This window comes from Camelus ferus, chromosome 16 (assembly GCF_009834535.1).
Source record: "Camelus ferus isolate YT-003-E chromosome 16, BCGSAC_Cfer_1.0, whole genome shotgun sequence".
Classification (NCBI taxonomy): Eukaryota; Metazoa; Chordata; class Mammalia; order Artiodactyla; family Camelidae; genus Camelus; species Camelus ferus.
Window position 1 is genome coordinate 47,416,063 of NC_045711.1, and position 16,598 is coordinate 47,432,660.

Consider the following 16,598-nt stretch of genomic DNA (forward strand, 5'->3'; position numbering starts at 1 on the left):
CTCATTGCCAAAGGCCCAAGTGGCAGTGTCAGATGCGTCTTGTTCCTTCAGCCCCAGGGCAGACCTGGGACCTATGCGCAGAGGGAAGAGATCCTTGGAGGAGCTTGCACCCCAGCAGCTGTGGGTTTGCAGGGCCCTGGGCTGGTCCAGGCCCACAAAAGCTCCCCTACCTGGGCCTGGCAGCCACCGGCACTGGAAGTAGCACTGGGCTGCCAGTGCTCAGAATCCCAGTATCTGTAAGCTGGGCAAGTCACTTTCCTTACCTGAAAGTCAGCCTCGAGTGCTTCAAGTCCTAGGCTAAGGAAAACAAATGTACTTATGTATTTTTCAGAGGGGCTGTGAGTCTTACATGAGAGGGGACATCTGTGTGGCACTTTACAGTCTATTATTATACCTGGATGGAAAGGCTGCTCTGAACAGATTCAGAGCCGGCTGACAGGAAGGAAACCCACCACATGTTCTGAAGGGCCGCCTTGGTTATAGGACTACGGGGGCTTTTCTTTCTCTCTTTTCCTTTTCTGTTGACTAATGTAGTTATATTCCTTTTATGATGAAAACAATCCTTTTTCCCCCAATTGAAAATATCATGATTGGGAGTTTTCCTGTGTATGAAGATAAAGCATACTTATATAGAAAATGTAGAAAATGTAAGCAGTACAAAACAGTAAAAATAGGACTGTATAAATCACCCCCAATTCCATCCCTCAGAGGCAAACAGGATTAAGATTTTCATGAACACCCTTCACTCCCCACGCACCCCATCTCTGTCTTTTGCACATGCACACACACACACACACCATATATATATATATATATATATATATATATATATATATATATATATATAAAATTTTATATAAACACCACATGGACCTCTTTGTAGTATATTTTTTTCACTCAACAAGGTGTCATGGAATTTTTTGCATACCAATATCTAGATAAAGATTTACATTTGTAAGAATGTTTTGAAAAATACTTTAACATTTTCATCACGTTAAAGATTAACCTCTCCTCTTCCCCTCTTCCACCCCAGCCTTCCTCACTTCTCCCCTGGGGACTGACCCCATCTCTACATCTCTGTCCCAGCCCAACAGAGCTTCACCCTTAGGGGCCCATGGGGACTCTCTGCTCCCAACTAGAGCTGAACTGAGAGGCAGGCTGGCAGGTGAAGGGGAAGCTGGGGACCTCAGGAGGCGGGCAGGACCCAGGGAGGGTGGAGGGAGAGAGAATCTATGCATCCCCTGAGCACGGAGTCCAGATGCGCAACAGTACCAGAACCAGGGACTGGCCTCCTCCTGGTCCTTTATCACTACTCCCCATCCTTAAAGAATGGAGAAGTTTCTGCCTGTTGTTCCAAGTGGGCAGCATGGCCTGAAAAACAGGGTGAACTTGGGACCCTTGGCTACTTTTTGAGAAATGTGAAAGATTTTAGTGTCTTCCCTGAATGACTGATTTCCCCAGGAGATATGAGACAGTTGAAGACTGATATTTCTTTGGGGAGACACTTTTGCTGAGTGCTTGGCTCTGGAGGGCCAAATGGAGCCTTGTTCCTCCTTCTCTCTCCCATTCCTCTTCTCCATCTTAATCCTCAGGTCAAGTGATCCATCCTACTTCTGAGCAGAGAGACCTGGGCTCCCACCTAGCTTTCTGGGGTGGGAAGGATTATGAATTTTGGAATCAGGTGGACTTGGGGACAAGTCCCTGGAGGAAGAGGGTGGCTGGGATCAGTCTTTCTGTAACCTGATGGGCTGTTAGAGGGTCTTACAGCCTGGTTCATCAACCCCAGATTCCTCACCCTCTCTCTCCGATTCCTTCCACCCAAAAAAGAAAGTGTTTGTGAGAAGCGGGGGCTGAGTGGCCCTGGTGTCACCACTGCCAGTCCCGCCCCTCTGCCAGCTTGGGTGAGAAGAAGAACCCTGGCAGTGTCACCTCCTCCTGCTGCCACCTCACCCTCTTCCCAGGCCCCTGGGGCTGGAGAGGTGGGGAAGGTGGAGCGGGAGACAAGGCCCCCTGGGATCCCCTCATTTCCTGTCTCTGCCTGTCCCAGCCCCTCTCTCATGGATCAGCCCACTAAGCATCATCCAGAAGGCTAGCCCTGTGGGGTGGGAGCAAAGATACACAGGGCGTGTGTCCAGGATGAGAGGGACACAGTCTCCAACAAACATCAGATGTTGTGAGACAGGCTGGATGGTAAATATGGGAAACTGAATGACTTACCAATTTCTCACTCCCCTTTCGTGGCAGAGCCAGAGCTGGAACCCCAGTCTCTAGACTCCTGATCCAGTGTTTTTCCTACAAGAGTGTTTGCTCTCCCATTTTGAGGGGGAACGATAGTAAAGTCATACGATTGCATCAGAAAAGATTTGAAAAACAGAAAAGGAAATTGCCCCTAACCCACCAGTCTGGACAGGGGCTTTCTCCACCCTGTTATCTGTGCATCTCCGCCTGTATCCAAGGCTTCTTTTCAAGCCATTTCTTATCAAGACTCAAAATGAGCTTAGCTCCCTTGATGTCACACAGCACCTGCCAACCTGTGGGTCGCAGATTGTGCCAAGAGGCTGTTATTGTGGATTCTTGGGACTTGGCCTTTAGAGAGTCTGATTCCCAGGCCTGTGGCAGGTTCTCAGAATCTGTGCGTTTAAAAGAACTCCAGGTGACGCTGGACCCCACAGAGTCCACCCATCCCACTCTCAGGCCCCCTCCCACTTCACTCTTCCATCTCCAAGTCATGTCCCTGCCTGAGAAAGTCTGTGCTCTGACCTTGCTTGCTGTGTGCCCCTTGGTGCCTGGCAGCCTGTGTAATACCTGAGGAGGGCTGCGACGGGCATTGAGAAGATTTTCTTATCGAAGCTCCAGGACCAGACGATTCCTCACCTCAGAATCTAACAGCCATCTGGGTCCTCTCCTTAAAATGTGTGGGTGCTGAGCCCTCCTGGGACCCGGAAGTCTCATATTGCAAGGTGCAGGGAGGGCTGAGTGGCCCGTGGGGGTGTTGGGGAGGGGGTGGCTGTTTGTGGAGCCCCAGTGCACAGGGGCTCCAGGACCCAGGGCTTCTGCCCTCCACTCTGCTGGGTAAAGCCCAAGAGGCTGTGAGAGGGTGGATGAGTGGGGTAGGGAGTGGGGCGCACTGTGCTGGGGAGGAGACAGGAAAGGAAAGAGACAGCACAATGCAAGGCCTGAGCAGAGTTTCTGACAGATTCAGAGATGGAGAGGGACAGGGACCACAAAGTCAGAAACCCAGAGAGTGACTCAGTCTCAGGCCAGGCAAGAGGAGGATATAAGAAAGAAGGGAGGGAGATGGGCCAGGGAGAGGGAGGTCTGCAGAGACAGAGACGCCTGTGGGTACTGGAGGCTGCGGCAGAGGGAAATGGGGTAACTGGCTTGGAAGCCCAATTCCAACTGGCCTTGTGGCCTGGGTCAAGTATCTTCATCTCTCTGGTTTCCTTGTCAGTAAATGGAGTGAACAGACATCCTGCCAGGACAAATGGGTCTCAAGTGAGGTGTAAGGTAGTGTAAAGGCAGGAACCAGCACAGGCTCAGGCTGGGTTAATTTGCCTCCCCTTTCCTCTCCTCCAAGCTGCCTGCATCTTCCCTTTCCTTCCTCTGGCATCCACTGGTTCCCTACAAACGGTCCTTGAAATCCAGATTCCTGCCTCCACAAGGGCCTTAGGCCAAAAAAGAACTTCTCTGTTTGTAGAACCCCATCTCAGAAAGCTGGGCTTCCCCCCGACACCCATATACCATTCCTTGGCGACTGGGATAGGCCATACCTGGGGGACTCTGGGGTCACAGAGATAAACTAAGCTTAGCTTCTGCCCCCAAAGAACTCCTAGCAAGGTGACCTTGGAGTCAGAGGCTTTGAGCCCCTCAGATGCGGACTTGAAACACACCAGCCTGTGCACGGACAACAGCATCCACGTGTGCACACACACACACGGCCCACAGAGCGATGCCACACAAGTCCCTGTGATCCAGTTCCTGCAGCCGCACCCCCTTCTCTTGTCCCACATGTGGCCTCCCTGAGGTCCTTGGGCATCTGCTCTGCTCACCCCCACCCACCCTGAACCCCCTCCAGCTCTGGGCCCAGACTGCCAGTCCTTCAGAGAGCAGCATGGCCGGAACCATCGGATTAACAGCCAGGGAGGCCAGGAGCAGAGTGACAAGCACCTGTAGAAGCCCCTCCCCCCCGTGACAGCTGCAGGAGTTCAGAGTCCCCAGCACCCACCACCAGGTGGTCAGTGTGGGCTCATCTCAAGGTCAAGGGCTCTGGGCTCAAGGCCCCTAGGCTGGTTCCTCTTCCCCACTCCATACACCCTTCAAGGCTGGGCAGCCTTACCATTTGGCTCCAGGCCACATTCGGGTCCTTCTGCGTTTCAGTCCTCACTCCATGGGCATCCTGGATCAGCTCTTCTCTCTGCCTCTAACCTCTCTCACCCCAGCCCCTGCTCTGCACACTAGCCCCATGCCCACACACACCCGCACAGCACCCTACCTCCACTGTGCCCCGGGAACTGGGGTTCCTGCCCCCTCCTGAAAAGACCTTAAGATGTTGGGTACTTGAACAACCTGTCGTCTTGGGGGCATGCCGGGTTATGGGTGGGCAAGCCTGAGCTTCAGGGAGGCCCCAGGGAGAGACTGTGTCCCTCCCCTTCCTGGGGAATCTCAGCAAACAGGCCCTTAATCTCAGGCAGGAAGCAGGGTCCGGTTACCAAGAGGGGGGGTGGGGGGGATACCCAGGGCTTTAGGTAAAAGGAGCTGGGATGAGGTGGGGAGAGGAGCTGGAAGGAGGCCGAGGGTTTAACCCCACCACAGCCAGGCTCCTGGAGGCTCTGCTCCCCATCCAGTGTTCTTGGAGCCCACATAATTCCCTGGCACAGTCAGGCTATGCCAGGTCAGGCCTCCCGTGGAAGGCCACTCCCCTGGGCCTCTGGCCGCAAGACAGCCAAACAGCCCCTGCTCAGCCTCCTCTCTCTGGGCCTCTATCTGAGTCTGCTCTGGGCCTGTCTCTGGCCTGAGGCCCTTGGGCTCAACCATCTGGTTAACACAGTGGGGTTGTTACAATGGGGGATGAGATGGGGCAGGCAGACTTATAGGCTGGGCCAGGGATGGACCAAAGTGGGAGGGGAAATGGGGGACATAGGCAGAAGTAGAGGGAGGAGGTAAAGGGACGAATCTCATTCCTAAATTATTGCCTGAAGCAAGCTGGACAGCCCCTAAAAAGCAGGATGAAGCCCTTCCAGGCCAGTGGGCAAGGGAGAGAGGGACATGGCAGGGAACATGTCTGGCCAGAGTTGAAGGTAAAGTTGCACAGAAACTGAAACAGATACCAAATAGGGAGGACCCAGAAACAAATGGAAAGACAGAATGGGAGCTCCGGGATTCTGGCCGTGGCTCTACCAGTAGCCCCTGAAAACCTCGAGCTAGGGGCTTACCCTCTCTGTGCCTCAATTTTCTGCTCTGTAAAATGGAACAGTCAGGAGAGACCATCTCCTAGAATTCTGTGAGAGAGCCAGCCGGGGGCAGACTTCCCTAAACCTGGGGCAGGAGATGGGTTGCCCTTTTCTGTCCTTTGAGGGGTACCGCAAAGTCCCTTCCAGTACCAATATCTTCTGTGTCTGCAATTCAGCTCCGGGCAGGACAGAGGGAAAAATGGGGATTAGACAGCAGGAAGGACTTCCTGCCACACAGCAGGAGGGTGAGGAGGCCCCAGATTCTCCTCCCAGCAGTCCTGGGGCCCCTCTGTTGGGGCTGGGAGTGGAGGGGTGGGGTGGGGGTGGGGGCTCAGCAGCTGGGTAATTAGCCATCGCTCTCAGGCCCTGGGGGAGGGGCCGGCTGGACCTGAGAAACCAACGCAAAGTGACAGGGGCAGTTTTGACACACGGTGGAGCTGACGGGCCCAGGGGGCCAGGGCTTTGGTTTGGTAGGGGGGAGAATCCCATCAGATGATTAAAAAATAGGTCAGAGGGAAGAAGCCGCAGCCGGCACTGGGTCCGTGGTGAGAACGCCATGTAGCTTCCCCAGGGCTGCGGGCCAGAATGGGGTGGGGGAGCTGAGGAGTGTTTGCAGGGGGGCGGGTGAGCGAGGAGTGGGGACAAGAAGGCTGCAGGCCCAGCAGCTGGCCTTCCGTCTCCCTCATCACTATCCCATGGGGACACTTTGGAATTCTACCTGCAGTCCACCTTCTGGCCTTTCTGTTGTACCATCTTCCTCCTCTGAGGCACAAAGATGCAGCTCTTCCTCTGTCCAGCCCTACCCCACCCACAATATATACACAAATTCTACTCCAGAAACATTGAGACTACTGCCCCCTTTGGAAGCCCTTCTTACCATCTACCTCTGGTCCGCCTGCTGCAAAGGCGGCTTGCTGACTTATCCATTTCTTGTCCATCTAAACAAATTCACCCACCACTGTAACTTCTTTGTCATCTTGCCAACTCTGCATCCTGCTTGGGGTCCACTTTGGCCCTCCAGATTGTTCTCAGAGCTTTCTTTTTCCCTCCTTCCCTCCTTTCTCTCCCTTTCACCTCCATGAAATATAACAGTGGCCTGGGAACAGCATAAGGTAGAAAGCAAGGAGGAGTGAAGTAGGAGACCCAGGAGCCCGGGGCAGGTTGATCTTCAAGCACTTCACAGATGGAGGCTAAGTGACCATGTCCAGATTGCACAGAACTCTGAGACACCTGATAGTGTTCCCTCTATTTAAACAGTTTAGAGCCACCTCCCATCTCATCCACTTAAGGCTGAGAAGTTTTCTTCCCACAGCCCTTCATACTGCAGCTCGATCTCATTTCCTTTTTAAGATCCCCAAAACCTATGTATGGAGAGATTAGCACCTGCAACTTGGGAGTAGAACAGAGGTCTAGGACCTGTATGCTGGGCTCCTGTCCTCATAAATGCCAGACACGGGCAGAAATCAGGCAGACAACCAGCTTCTGGGCAGAGAGACAAAGCAGGCATTAGCAGTGCCATCTCCAGCTGAGTGGACACCTGGGTCCCAGCCACTGCGATGGAGGGCACCCAAGGCCATGTTGGCACAGAAATAGATTGGCTAGGTCTGACCTTGAGTTTAACCCCACTTACCATACCAGACACAGATCCGCTGTGACACACAAGTCTGAGATTTTCCCGGGAGCCTGTTGTCTGCTGCCCACCGCCACCTCCCCAGTTACTCAGGAAGTGTCACAAGGCGTCCTGCCAACCTCTTTCCACCAGAGCCATGGGCAGCTGGCGCTCTGTGCAGCCCCTGGACCCTCATCTCCAGCCGGGGGTCAGGAAGCTGGTGTGGCCGCCCATAGCCCCTCCCTACCATGCCCACCTCCATTTCTTTCCAATCACAGGCACCAGACCTGACATATTCTGTGGGATGGGGAGGGATGGCTGTGGTTAGGCAAGTCCTTAGCAAATGGACCAGTGACTGGAAATTGATATACTGTGCCCATGGTCTTTGCATTTCACATAGACACACACACAAACACACACACACTGACATGGAATCACCACCCAAGGCTCAAAACCCCAGGATTCTGTACCAGGGTTTCCAGGCCCCCATCACCCTGGACATATTGCCAAGTTGAGCTTGTACTTTGTCTCACCCCTTGACTCCCAGTGAATTTGGAAATTGGAAAAACCTGAGTTCTTCTTGATTATCCCACTGCTTCTTGGGGACGTGGAGGAGGAGGAAAGAGGATGCCCCAGGAAATTCATACCCTTGATTTCATTAAGCCCCACAATGCCACAGGTCAGCCAGGCAGGGATCATTGTCCCCATTTTGCAGACAAGAAAACCAAAGTCACACAGCTTGTGACCCAATGCTGAACCTTTATGCTTGCACTGTGCCCTTCCCATGACCCAACCTGCAAAGAAGATACTATTGTTCTTCATTTTACAGATAAGGAAACTGATGCTCACAGGGTGACTTGATTTCCCCAGGCTCTCCATTATTTTTATTCCCTTTCCCTCCCTGCTCACAAGGTATCCTACTCAACCCAATTCTGGCTCAGTCCCTCCCCTTCCTCTGGAGAAAGGCAAGACCTTAAGCCTCCCCAAGTCACCCCCAGTGTGTGTTCCCATGTACTCTGGGAAGTCATTCCTAGTGTCCTTTTCCATCTGATGACCCTGCAGAATTGAGCTCCATTACTCAGGAAAATCCATCCCACTTTGCGGCAGAAGGAGGGGTGGGAAGCAGGACTGAGGCACTAAAAGGGGGCATGAACTGGTTCAGACACACAGCCAAGGCCAGGCTGGGCATGGCAGCGGAGGAAAACAGGTCCAGACAGAAAGAACCCAGGAGTCCTGGTTTCCAGGTGCAGGGAGGGGGGCAGGGGCATTCCTCACTTTTCTAAGCTTCCTGCCACCGCCACTGGGCATGCTCCCTGCCGGGCAGTGCTGCCTCCTTCTCTCTGCCCACTCCGAGGTTCATAACACCTTCAGCTCTGCCCTTCTGTTAATAGAACCTACACTCACTCCCCATCTTGCTTCTCACCTTGGGACCTGTGATCCAGTAGCCAAGAGGGGGGCAGCAGAGCCAGCCGGAGCTGCCAGCTGCCCCACCCCTCTCCATGCCAACCTGACTGCCTATGACTCTGGGGTCTCCTGTATGCTCCTGCTGCAGCCTCAGTAGCTCTAGGGCAGCAAGAGAGGCTTAAAAGCTCCTGTCCTTGGCTGGGAGTGAGGAAGGGGCTTTCTCTGACAGCTTATGTGGGGAAATTGAAGGCCCCATCCTCTGGCCCCAGACTCTTTTTAAGATCTAAACCCCCTGAACATGCCAACCTTCCTTAACAAAACCAGAGGAAACTTCCAAAAAGATCATTTGAGACAGAGTCCTTTCCTTGCCTGGGCCGTAAGTTCTTCCTCAAGTCTAACTGTGATCCCTTGCAGAGGAGTGGAAGAGGGCAGAGATGAATCGCAGTTTCTTATAAACCTGGTGGCTTCTTGTTCCCCGACGACAATACAGCGGACGAGCTCTGTGGTTCTGGCTCTGAGTCAGGCCCCATCGCCCGGGCGTCCCCAGTGCCACCTCGCTCCGCCCCACCCCAGACTGGAAAATCAGGCTCATGCCTCTGCCCGAGTCAGTGCTTCCCCTGCTTCCCCTCACGATCTCGCTTTCCCCTAAAGGGAGGTATTTCCTCGAAGCTGGGAAAAGTCAAGGGGGCAGAGACCTCGCCAGTTACGGGGAGGCGGACGGTGGGCATGGGGTATGGGGTGGGGGTGGAGCTACCCTGCCTTCCTGTTCCTCCCCCCTCTCCCCTCATTCAGCCCAGCTCTCCATCCTGTTCTTTCAGCTCATCGGATGTGTGCGCGCCTGAGCACAGGAGCGTGATGTGTGTGTGCGCTTAACACACATGTACGGTTATTGGGGGTGGGCCCCTAACCCTCAAGGGTGAGAGTGGGGTGGAGGAGGGGAGATGTCATGCCTCTGGTGTGACTATGAGTGACACAAGTTTTTTCCACATGTGTGTTCTTCATATGTTCCTTGTCCACATGCACTCTCCATCCCTCCCAGAATCACAAGCCTAGTTGGCGTGGACCCCATTTTTTGCAGCCTGGAGCATTAAACAGATTCCCTCCCTCTCCTTAAGTGAGAAGCCCCCTATCTGGGGCCTCCCCAAAAGTAAAGGGATTCAGGAATCAGGGAGGAGGTAGGCATGTCCCATCGCAGAAAAATGACACTTCTTCCTCCCACCAGGGGACCCGTAGCCCTCAGCTGGTCAGGGCAGGTCACGGATAGATCGTGCAGATCCTCAACCTTCCCACCTGCTCAAAGCCTCAAAGAGGCGTGAACCCCATGAACCCCACTCCGGGACCCTGGATAAGGGCAGGCGAGTTTGGGGAAATTGAATCCTGGGGAGGGGGCGGTTAGAAAGGCCTGAGTCGGCAATCTAGAACTCACGTGCGCCCACCCCCAGCCTGGGGGCGGGGCGAGGGGAAGGAGGGAGTGAAACAGGAAGAGAGATGGAGCGGCAGAGAATGAAAGCCTTAGAGAGAAACTGAGACAATGGACAGTCAGAAAGAGATCGAAGGGCAGAACTGGGGCGGGGCAGGCACTGGGAGCAGGACTGCCGCGGCGGTGGGGGCGCGGGCAACAGGAGTCCAGGGAAGGGTTGCCCTTTCCCTTTCTTCGGTAGCAACAGAGATGCGCAAAAGGTCAGCGCTGAAAGAATGCAAGTCCGTCCTCTCAAGAAGGGGAAATTGAGGCTGAGTGATAGAGTCACTAACATGGAAAACGGAGCCGGGAAGGACTCAACCTCTTGTCTCCCAGACTGCGCTCGTTTTTTTTTTTTTTTTTTTTCTGAAGCCCAGAGCGGTTTCAGGAGGACCAGGTAGTCAGGAAGTTCAGCCTCAGCCAGCACTTCCCACGTTCTCTATGGTGGGGCTGGGGGGTGGTGGGGGTGGCAGGGGGGAAGGAGACTGGAAACTGGTCTTGACTGTATTTGCATGGCAAGCGCACTTCTTCCTTTGAGATGTTACAGATCATTAAAAATAGCAAAACTTTCTAAAGGATGCTTTTACCCCACTTTACATAAGATAACATTGAAATGAGGGGATGCAACCTCCTCCCTTGGCACCCCCTACCATTGATGCTCAGGAAAGAGAAGGTCAGAAAAGGGGCCAAGAGCGTGTTAACATCCAGAAGGAAAAAAAAAAAATCATCTCTCTTACCCACCCCACCTCCACCCAGAACTCAGGATCACCTGGGTTCTCTTCCTGACTCTGGGAAAGATGGAGAGGTAGGCCCTAGGTGACACTGACTGGGGGCTGGGCATTCGTATTTCAGCCTGGCTTCTCCTATCTACACCACCCCTGCCAGAAAGACCCCCAGCAGAACTTGGCCCAGAGAGGGAAGGGGACTGTTTACAGGTCACGCAGCCCCCTGGGTGAAAGTGGGGGAATTCCAACAGGAGACTCTGGACCCAGGCCCAGGCACCAGTTGAGCTGCCAGGCTGATACCCAGGCCCTGGATGTCCCAGGGACCCACTGGGTCCACTCACACCCTCAGCAGCAGCTTGACTCTTGAGAATTGGGGCTGGAAGAGGCAGATTGAAAGGACACTCTTTGGGAACCTACCTGTCTTCATCCTCAGTTCCTTCCTTCTCCAAGCTGCTGGGTGAGGTAACCCAGGAATAATGTGACTCCCACCTTGGTGACGTCCCAAACCTTTGGTCCCACAGACATGCTGGGATAGAGTGCCCGCAGCCCTACCATCTGGGAGCTCAGATCCCAGCAAAAGCCTCCAAAAGAAACCACTTTTCCATGTCTGCCTCTGACTCCTCTGAAAATTTAGGGGGCTAATAGGAGGGGCTTCCAACTCCCTTAGTCATCCTAGGAAGCCAAGCTGAATAGCAGTGACTGATATTCACCCAACCACAAGCCAATTTTGTGGTTTCAGTTGTTTTCAGAAGGAGCTGCAATGCAGCGGCAGGAGGCCCTGGGCAGAGGAGTGGGTTGCCTCCTGGACCCCAGCCCCTGCCCGGGGCACTGATGGGGCAGGGAGGGGGCACTCGGCTCTGCCCTGGCGCAACTCAACCCAAGCTCAGGAAGGCCAAGAACTGCCCCCCCATTCACATGGAAGGGTTTGTAACAGCTAGGAACACCTCTCTCCCCATCTTCTCCATGTCCCCCTGTGACTTTACTGGCTAGGCTGGCTGCTTCCTGGATCCAGGGTGAACCCTTTTCTTTTCTTTCCTTTTTTGTTTCATTTTGTTTTTCTTTCCTTTCTTTCCTTTCCTTTCTTTCTTTCTCTTTCTTCCTGCCTTCCTTCTTCCCTCCCTCCTTCCTTTCTTTCCTGCCTCTTCCCTTCTCCTATAATGTGTGTGTATGGCAGAAATAATTCAGGAGCCACAGTGAAGAGAACAGAAGCTACTGGAAGATCCCCCAAATGAACATGGCCTATCAGGGCCCAAACCCAAACCCCCCAGACGCCCAGGCCCAGCCTCCTGCAACTCCGGCTGCAGCACTCACTGCCCCACAGTCCCCAAACTACACCTGTTCACCTCCCTTGTAAGCTGGGAAAAGACCCGGATTAGCAATAAGGGAGTAGATTTTAGAAGAATCTCAGACAGATAGAAGGCCAAAAATGTCAGAGAGGGAAATTAAAACCACCTGATCCAGTCCTGTTCTTTTTTTTTTCTCATTGAGGAGCAGAAGCTCTGAGGAGTGACGCAATGTCCCCAGATCTTGGTGAGAACAAGAGGTCCTCACTCTCAGAACAGGCTCTGAGCACCTTCCTGCACTGCCCCACAAGGTGCAGATTTTCTTGGCTCTCCATGTTGACCAGACTCCCGGTCCTGATGACCAAGTTGAAGAATCAGGAAACAAGGGGCCGGCCAGGCACAAGGGGGCAGATCCAGGACAATCAGCAGCCAGGCACAGAGAGGTTTCGCATTTTTTCTGAAAATATGCAGCATGTCCATATCCTCTTCCTCCTGGAAGCCCGCCTGAATTAGCACTGGGCCTGTGACCCTCCACACCTGGGACAGGAAGTGGGGTCTGGACAGGAGTCGGGAACAAGAGAAGCTAGGGAAGGGGAGGCCCACCAGTGGGTAAGAAGTTGCCCTCATGAGTCACTGTGGCGCAGGTGCAGGCCTCCTGGGGCTGTCCATCTGTGGTTAAGGTTTATCACGTGACTTCCACAAAGGATAGTGGAGTGGTGGGCCCGAGCTGGCTCACAGCAGCTCGTAAGAGCTGATTAGGTGAGTCTCTTCCCAAGGTTCAGTGCCATCTTAGTGGCAGCTTAAATCGGAGAGCCAGTTGTTGAGCGTTCACTAGCACACCACTGGTTAATGGGGTCAGCTTTAAAGCCAGGAGCATGTGCACCTGGGACTTCACGCATGTGTTGATGTGCACTGTTTCTGTGGTCCACGCGGGGCCATGTGTGAATGCATGGCAATGCATGCCCATGTCCCCGTGGCACCTGGAACATACAGTGTGGCACTGTGCTCCTGGTTGTGTGAGACTGCGTGTATGCAATGCATGTTGGGAGGAGTGTGTCTCTGTAGGTGGGTGTCACTGGGAGCCTGGTAACTGAGGAAGGGTGTGTGTACGTGCACAACCTGGACTTTGGAAGGGGTTGTGTTTGCTTTGTACATCTGGGGCTATGCGTGACATAACAAATCTGGGGGACTGAGGGGAAGAGACCCACACGTGCCCACTGCAGGGGACTAGGGCTGTGCCTGCCACCAGACACACAAACCCCTGAGCTCTGAGACCCCCTGTGCCAAGTCCTGTTCTGTCCCTCCTCAGTCCTCAGGCTTAACCACCTGCCAGTCCTGGAGGGAGTGGCATGCCAAGGCAGGCAAGGGGCTCTCTGATCCCCCAGGTAAGTTCTCTGCGTTTGCTGGGCACACCATAAAGGCCAGCACCAGGGGGCACTGTCCTCTTGCCTGCCCCTCACCCATGCTTCTGGGTGACCTATCTCCTTCACACCATCTCTTGATCCTCCCCTCCCCTCCCATCCACAGATGGCTTGTGCTGTCTGGGGGAGGGATGGGAGAGTTCAGCTCCTGCAACACCCACAAGGCCACAGGCCCCAGGAAGAGAGGGGGGGGACAGGATCATCATTCAATCGGTCCCATCTACCTACTCATCTGTGGGCTAAAAGCCTGGGCTGGGTGTCCCTTTGGAGCAGAGGGCCTGGCCGGAATAACCCGCGCTCCCTATATCCTTCTGTCCCTCTGCTGACCACCCCCAGCTCCTCTGCCCCAGGGAACTTGGCTCCTCCACCCTGTTTCCCTGGCCAAGAAGTCCTGCGGTCCTCTTGCTCTAGGCATAGCAAAAGGAGCTAGTCTTCCCTTCACCATGGCTGTTTTCTCCTCTTCTCCTTCCCTCCCGGGTCTATAAGGCCAGAAGAAGAAAGGCATGTTGATAGGACAGTGGAAGAGGGACTGAGATGAGAGACAGGCTTTCTCACCTGCGGTCTTCCCTCCAATCCCTTACCCACATCTCGTGTGGGGACAGATGTCTTCTGATGTCTGAACCCACTCTCATCCTTCCTCCCTGGAGCCTTCAGACCCCCACCACCTGCAGCAGGTCATTCTGCTCATCTGTCTGCCTCTGGTCTGTGCTGCCCCTGTGCCAGCCCAAACTCCCAGTCTTAGAGGGAGGGAAGCATCTGCTATGGAAAACATCCAGGGAACCGGATCCCTCGGCTTATCTGGGAAATGTGCCCCAGTGTCTTCACAGGAAGTTCTTCCTAAAGTCTCACCTAACGTTCCTTCTACGGCAGCCGCGCCCAGCAGCTTCTTCCCATCTCAGCCAACCTTACTCCTTCAGAGGAAGCTGGGCTCTCAGGCAGACAAGGAGCCAAGCTCCAAAAACGAAAACAAAAGTCTCCCCTAGTCCCCAGCGCTCTCTGCATGCCCTGCCCGCCCCCTGCCCCCAGCCGCCACAGAAACCCGCAGGGCATTGGAGCCTTCATCCCAAAATGAGTCAGGGCCCCTCAGGGGGGTTGAGCTGGGGCACAGGAATTTCCCTTCATGCCAAGCAATGCTCTACTTGACACCAACCTCTGTCCAGCCTCCTTGGCCCAAAGGGGCAAGATGGGCTTCCACTCGGAGGTGCTGGACTTCCTGTGGGTGAGGCCAGCTGGCCCCGAAAGCGCCTTCCGCTCTGGCCCCTTTTAACACAAAATTTGCTCCCTATATGTGATGCCACAGGGAGGAATCCATGTGGAATGCCTATGTATGGAGTTGAGGGCAAAAGTGCTCAGGCCCCCTGTGCTGTATTCGGTGCCAGCCTCCCCCCACACCCCACAGTACCCTCTACATTTTCATTCCAAGGAAGTAATGGAAATAGAGGCTTCTTCCTAGGTCTGAGGACCCAGGGGACCCACAAGCAGGTGCCAAGAGGCCAACTGCAAATCTTCAAGCCCCTTCTTTCTCCTCCTGTGCTCAAGAGAGCAAGATTTTCCCAGTAGGGAGGGAAGTGCTGGGGGTGGGGTGGTTCCCGGGCCAGTGAGGATGTCTGGCTGGGAGAGTGGAGGCAGCAGGTGGTTCCGCTGACCCCTGTGGAAGCTGGCATACTCCCCCCAACCCCTGCACTGCATATATTCTCTCCCTCCAAAATAGCATCTCTGGAGGGGGGAGTAGGGGAAGTTCTCAGCTCATTCTTCGCTCCTTCCCACAGTTTGTTCACAGCTCCCTCCACTGTCTCTCGTGACCTGGTTTCCCTGCCAGGCCCCTTCTGCTCTGCCTCCATCCTCACCATTTGCTCTTCTAGGTCCCAGGACCCCTCTGGCAGAAAGGGAGCCCCCCTCTCTCCTTCACCATTTCCCATCTCCCAGCTGCGGCTGCCACATCATTCCCTGCCCTCTTCGGGACAGGAGTGAATTCAATGCACATAAATTGAGCACCAAATGTATTTGGAGAGGTCTGTAAGATGGTCACTGGGGCAGAGGAGAAATGTGTCAAAATGGAGCGGTCCTGGTCCTTTTCTCCAAGGATCTCACAAGGGAGAGGCCTGACACTTGGCAATACTTCCAAGTAAGGTGGACAGAGTCTTCTAACTGAGCAGGGAGTCCCTTCTCTCGCTCACCCTATAGCCCTAGGGTCAGGGTCTTACACATGCCATTTCTAGAATCTACTCACAAGCTCTCCTGCTATTGTTTGGATTATTTCTCATGCAGAATGTTCCCTTGAGCGGCTCCCAGGTTGACAGGGGCCGTTCTGGCCCTGTCCTGGGAAATGCCCAATCTGACGGGGGGAAGCAGGATGGACTGAAGGGAACAGTTCCCCAGCTGGGCAGAGCTGGGGTGCTCACAGCTGCGAGAGGGGCTCCAGGGAGAGGGTTCCCAGAGGAGGGAAGTGTGGGTGGAGTAGGCTCCAAAAAAGGGAAGGGGCAGGGCTGGGGTGTTTGGGGCGAAGGGAAGTGGGAGGCCGGGATGGCGTATCTGCCCAATCCGAGGAGGGAGGAGCGCTAGTAGGTGCCTTTCCCCAGCTAGGGGCCGGCTGTGGATCTGTCCTCCTGCCCCCCAGCACTGGGAGTGTTGGAGGCAAGGAAAAGAGCCTCAAAGGGCCCCCAGGGAATCACCTCCCCATCTTGTTATTTCTGGCTCCATTTTCTTGGTCAAGAAGGGTGTCAGTGGTAATGCAAATTAGGAGGTGTTGGAGGTGCTGGCCGACACCCATCCTGTCCCCCCTCCCAGCCTCCCCCCTCCCCCGTGCCCACACACATACAGCGGACTGCAGCATCTGCAAGGCGCGCCTGCTGCCTTTGCCCTGGGCTGAGTTGGCGTGGAGGGTGGGTGATGCCGCAGGTTCTCAGGGGCTCCTGCCTCTGCCACAAGGACAGGACACCCACCAAGAGAGGCTCCAGCGGATGCCCAGTCCTTCCCCTGCCCCAGCCCCTCCTGCCCTCAGCCTTGCCAGGCCTCCCTGGGTCATTATCTGCATAGTCAGTCAGTGCCCAGAACCAGAGGCTCCCCTTCAGGCTGGAGCCTTCTCAACAGCACCTCTCAATCAGGGCCCTCTGCAGATGTCCCTTATATTTCAAAAGGCACTTAGGCAACGGGGGTGGGGTGGGGTGGGGGGTTGAGGGGGGCAAGGAGCACAGCTCTGAGTGCCAAGGATTTCTCTGGGGTCAACATAGAGAAATTAGGGGAAGGG